Raw genomic sequence first — 6,000 nt, 5'->3', positions numbered from 1 at the left:
TCTGTCCTGCCCACGCTGCTGTGGGTCCTGTGTCCGTCCTGTAAGCACCAGGCAGGCTCCAGAAGGGACTCCCTTTTGGATGTGCATGGGCCACAGCAAGTCCTGCTTTTCTTATCGCTGGGTTATTTCCACTGGCTGCACTGAGAGCTGCAGTGGATGTCATTCGTAGGTTTGCAGTCCTTGAGGGGAATTACAGCACCTATGACAAGTTTTAAAGTGCCCTTCGAAGTTTGGAAAGTCACATTTATAAAGCTTATAGGAGAGTGCCAGAAGGATAAGAGGAAACCAGAAGAAACCTATTATTAATAAGCACATACAGTCTCATGTGCTGCATTCACACTGAGGGGCTGCAACAGTAATCCCCCAAAAAATGTCAGGAGGTGGTAAACATCCCTTGAGAAGAAAAGCAGTGTGGTATTTTTATGCTTTAATTTCCCAGCCAGTGATTATTAAACACTTCTTTGTGATTAAGCATTCTCATTAAATAGACCAGCTCCTTTGCAGAACTAAACTTAATCTGTGTGTAACCTGGTGCATTTGCTCATTGCCATTTGGTGACAGTACATAGTCTGGTGCCAATGAACCTGGAGTGAGACAGAAATAAAACTGGGAGAGAAGAGATCCCTGAACACAGAGCCTGTGATTGTGCCCGTGACAGAAATATGTTCCCTTGCTTTGAAGGAACATGAAATAGATCTTAAAGCTTTGTCATCTTCCTGAAGGTTGACAGTGATGTACTGATAGGAGAGACAGCAAATAAGGTACAGGCAGGGCAGTGGCACACACCAGACTGCACGAGCTGATAGTCTGGTAGTCTGGTTGCTGTTAAAATAGATGCACTTAAAGGATGCAGCCAAGCTCAAATCCAGACACCCAGGGAGATAGTGCAGAGCATCCTTCCAGGGAAAGGGCAGTGCTTCCTCCAAGGAAACTGTGACAGACTGGAAAAGAGCTGGAGACCACAATGAATATGAGCTGCTAACCAAGCCCTGCTGCCAAATGATTAAAGACATGGGAATACTGAGTGGGTGTAAGTAGGATATATTACCTCCATGTTTGGCACCAGCACATTGGCCAAATGAGTCCATTTCTGGTGTCAGAAATTCAAGAAGAATATTGAAAACTGGAGAGGATTCAAGTGAAAACTACCAGAATGTCAAAAAAAAAAAAAAAAAAAAAAAGGAAAACATGAGGAAGTCTAAAGGAGAGAAGTCTGTTTATCTTATCAAAAACAAGGCTAGTGCAGTCTGTAAATATCTACAGAGGAAAGAAAAAATTATTAGCAGATAACTCTTCAGCCCAAAAAATATAGAATACTGTCCATCAAGAGGAGTCAAAGACACAAACACTTCAGATTAAAAATAAGGTGTAAGTGCTTAACAAAAGGAGTGATTAACAATTAAGCTAGTTAATAACTACTACAGATTATTTTCCTGTTGAAAGAGATAGTCTGGATACAACAGGGGTTAACAGAGAAATCTGAGTTTGATGTTCTGCAAAATCTCAAACCAAATTATCTCAGCCATCTCTTCCAGCTCTGCCTTTGAATTCTGTAATAAATTCTGTTCCTAATTCAATATGGGAAAAAGGTTTCATTCCAGTATCTACAATTTCTACCAAATGGTTTTTGCATTTGTCTTCCAGTGGTTTTTATTTCCTGTAATGAAATTTTGGCTGATCTTTAGCTCTGTGTGCATAAACATTGCTGGCAGATAACACTGGGCTTCAATATTCAAAGCTTCATAGGAGCATTCCATAACATAGCAGCCAGTTATGAGAATAAATTATTAGATTATGATTATAATTCTCTGTCCTGAGGGAATTTCATCCAAAATCCATTTTTTTTTTTAAAGAACAGTCACAGCTTTTATCAAGGGCTTGCAAAGTGGAGACTGAGAAAACACCCAGCTGAACCCTATGTATTTCCAATAACCATATTTTATTGTACTTGTGTATTGTAGATTAGCATTCAGAAGTAGACAACTTAAAAAATAAACCTTGCATTGTTAGTTTGTGTCAGGCCTGGTGACATTTTTTGACATGATGTGACACCTTAAGTGCAGAGCTTGCTGAAATGAATCTCTCTAATGTGATTTTGCCTATCCTTGTATGCTGTAAAGTCCAAACCAGATGGGTGTTAAAAGATACTGAGCTATGGGATGAATATTTTGCATCTGTTTTCTGAGGCCAGAAGAGCAGGACAAGTATCTGAGCTCAGTTATCACACTGCTTGCAACACCTTGCCTGTCCTTATGTTTAAGAGAACAAAAGTTTCCTTTTTGAGGGATTTCTGGGTCAGATCATCCACTGGTTTTAGCATACCATTGTCACAATTTTATTACAATGAAACTTTCATAACTTTTATTGTTGGTATTACCCAAAGAGTTTACAAAGCCGTGGCATATGGACACAACACCCGTGGCACTTTTATCACAAGTCATTTATGAATTAGCCATATGCTAAAAAATGAAAAAAAGAAAAGCAGTTGTGTTTAAGGAGAAAATGTTGCCAGATGCAGCATGTGAAATCTGAGGAATGGAATCTTTTTATTAGGGTTAGCTGAATGTGTTCTCTTAGGTTGTCTGGTTGAATAGTTTGTTCAACTCACTTTTCTGTTCTTGGTGCAGGGCGTCCAAAGCTCTTCTAGCTTCATTTTTAACTAGTCTGGTATGTGCACCACAGAGTGATAACCCAGATCAGGTGGATTGGTAGGGACACTGAACTCACATGAACACATTTTCTCCATGAATATGTATGGACCAAGCTCACATGTTTGACCAGCTAAATGTTTATTTGTATTTTTACCAAAATGGAGGAAGCAAAGGGGACAATCCAATGTAAACAGCATGGATTACTGCCTGGACTTAGTGGGCACTCACAAAAGGATTTGTTATTTACAGGGTTTTAGATTCAGTGTTTCAGTGCTATGAACTCCATTATTAAAGTCAAACATGTTTTCATGTTTACCACGTACAAACATGCAGCTAATCCAAGCCCTCTGTGTAGAAATAACAATAATTTGAAGCACCAGAAAGCACAGACAAATTCAGCTAAGAAATCTTCATATCCTGTTCCCACACTTGCTTTAGAAATCGCTCCAAAGCCTTGGCTCGTACCTGCATTTCTGGTCCTACGTGAAGCCTAAAGCCCCACGTGTTCAAAACATGCACATCCTAGAGTCAGAATTTGAGACAAATTTGGTCTACAGACGTGTGGGGGTTGAGATGGAGTCTTCTGCCAGAAAAAGGCACAGAATCAACTTTGTTTTGTTAGATCAGTAACCAGTCCAGCTCGGATTCTTTAGTCCTGTCACAGGAAAACAGATGTGGTTTTGGTGACGCTCATGTTTCCTTGCTTTTGTTTCTTTTTCTTCCTCCCATTCCGTAAGAGATGCCTCGTCCTTGTCTGTATTTCAAAGCAACACTCCCCACTACAGGTCATCAGCGGGAAAGAGGAAAAAGTCATGGCTGCCCTGTGAAGAAGGCAAATAAAGATCTGGAGTTTCTAATCAGATCCTCTTTTCTCTGATAAAAATGACCCTTGGGAACTTAAAAATAAAACTAAAAGACATGCCATAACTTTTATTTAAATAAATTAAATATAGATAAAAGAGGAAAAAAAAATTATGTGCTCTTATCAATTCATAAGCAAGCCAATTTACTAGCAAATTTTTCTAGCCTGGCCACTCAAATGCTTTTGAATTTTTGACACTAAATTAGTGCTAAGCTTGGGATGAGCAAGGCTGCACTGCAGAATTAACAGAGTTAAGGGATAAAGTAAATAGATGCCTGTGTTCATTCTGTAACTAATCAGCTTTTAAATTCTGAGCTCTGAATGAGATGTTGTTCATATTTCTGAATATAAAACTTATGGAGGTGTGATTTCATTCTCAATCTGCCTTCCAGCTGGCCTCCTTGCTTCTAGCCCTGGGCAGTCAGTAGCCTTTTGGGAGTCCCTGTTGCAGCAGGCAACTTTCTGTCAACCACTCTTCTGATCTTCAAAATGCACTGATAGTGCCTGCTGTGAGCTTCAGTGTGCATGAATCATTAGTCCCAAGCAAACATGCCCCTTGCATTCAGGGAAGAAGAAAATGCCAGGATGGTTTTTTTGTATGTTCCAGCCACAGAAATGTGAAAGCAGGAAGAACAGCAGAGCCAAAAAAATATACCATCCCAAGATAGTCTGTTCTGAGAAGTCCTTATAGATAAAAAGAGGAGTATTATTGAATTTATTTTTGAGGTATGACTTTACATAGGACTGAGTTCTGCAGGGGTGCAAGTCACTCAGGATTGTTCTCATCAAACCTTCTGTTGGAAACACTTTCATGTATTGTGAGGGTACTTGTGAGAAATAAGTGTTTTAGACCCTTTTATTCATCTCTATCTTCCTCAGACTTTTAAATATTTCATTTGGAGTTAGATATATACATGACGAAGGTGGAATTATCTCATCAGGACATCCACCCCATTAAATGTCCTCTAGGAATTGTGGCAAGTGCATTTAATGTTCCTTCATGCTTCACAAAACAGTATAGGAGCATAAGAACGAAAGCAAAGATGTAATTGAGCATCTGTGTCTGTAAAGATAATGGTTAAGCTCTGAGAGGATTATATCTGTTAAAAACAGACATAAAAAAAAAAACCAAAACCAGAATTCAAAAACACAGCTTTGCTCTGTGCTCTTCTTGCATTGAAGGAGACTGAGGTAATTCACAAGGAGGCTTTATTTATGCAATAATGACTCAAGAAAAAAAAAAAAAAAAAAAAAAAAAAAGAGAGAGATCTTTTAATAACACCTCAGTGACAGAAAAATGTGAAAGCACTATTCATGGTACCCTGGAGATCACACGATATCTTGGTGGCAGTTGTTCTGTCCAAACAAAATTACGTGAAAGAAACTATTTACATTTTGTCTAAATACATTCCCCTGAGGATTAATATTAATGGGGGATTTAGGAAAAATTTGTTTCAAATCAACACTGACTATTTAAAAGAGAAACTGGACATTAAATAAGGAATGAAGGATTCAAGAAGAATTTAAGATCAGTGGTTCTGTTTTCTAGGACAGAGAAATACAGGTGCTGGGAGTCCATCTGTAAACCTGGCTTTTAGGAACTGGATTTTAACAGATACTGGCTCCCACTAAGGATGCACTAAAGATGTGGCCTAAGCAAAGGTTGTATCCCTGGGGAGACAAGGGACCACACTTGGAAGGAGAATGGTGCAGGGGTTTGTGGAGTTTTGCTTCATTCCTTTGTTCAGAGAAACAAAGACATTTTCAGTATGTGTACATGAAATCCTGCTACTCAGCATTGCTAGCCTGGCTGGCAGAGAGGTGCAGCAGCCCACAGAGATGGGCATTTGCTTTGTCCCAAACAATTCTGGTAACAGGGAATGTTAATTTTCATATGAAAAAGGGGGGGAAAAGTGTTATCTTTTATATTCCATATTAGGTTTGCATCCTTCCCTCTGGAGGGTTTGCACCCTTATTTGGGGTGATGCTGGGACTGGTGAACTATTTTGGTCATTCTCCATATTTAAAATGTATAGCTTTTGATGTGATTTTTTTCCTAAGGCAGGGGGAAGGGGAGAGAGACAATCACAGCCTTTCAAAGAAGGAAGGAAGGCCAATGGGGATTTTTGGTGCTCTCCCAAGTCATTAATTAGTATCAGCTGATGAGTCAGAAAAATGTGGCTGTCTGCTGACTGGTAACGTGTTCTAGTAACAAAACAGGTTCCTGTAGTGGCAGTTCAGTGTTACTAATCCAGAGACAAGCCCTCTGTCAGCCCCACATCCAAATAAAGGGCTGCCTTTTCTTCTTGTTTGCTCGTCCGACCTCTTGGTCCCCCCTACCGACCTCTGCAGGCAGCCTGATGGAAATAGGGTTTCTACAATGTTCTGCAGCACACTGTGTGTAAATATATATTTTTTTCAAATTGAATCAATAAGGATACTAGATTGTGTAATATTTAATCAAACAGTGATCTCCATTGTTAAGAG

This window comes from Serinus canaria, chromosome 1A (genome assembly GCF_022539315.1).
Source record: "Serinus canaria isolate serCan28SL12 chromosome 1A, serCan2020, whole genome shotgun sequence".
NCBI lineage: Eukaryota > Metazoa > Chordata > Aves > Passeriformes > Fringillidae > Serinus > Serinus canaria.
Note: the sequence above shows the minus strand (reverse complement) of the source record.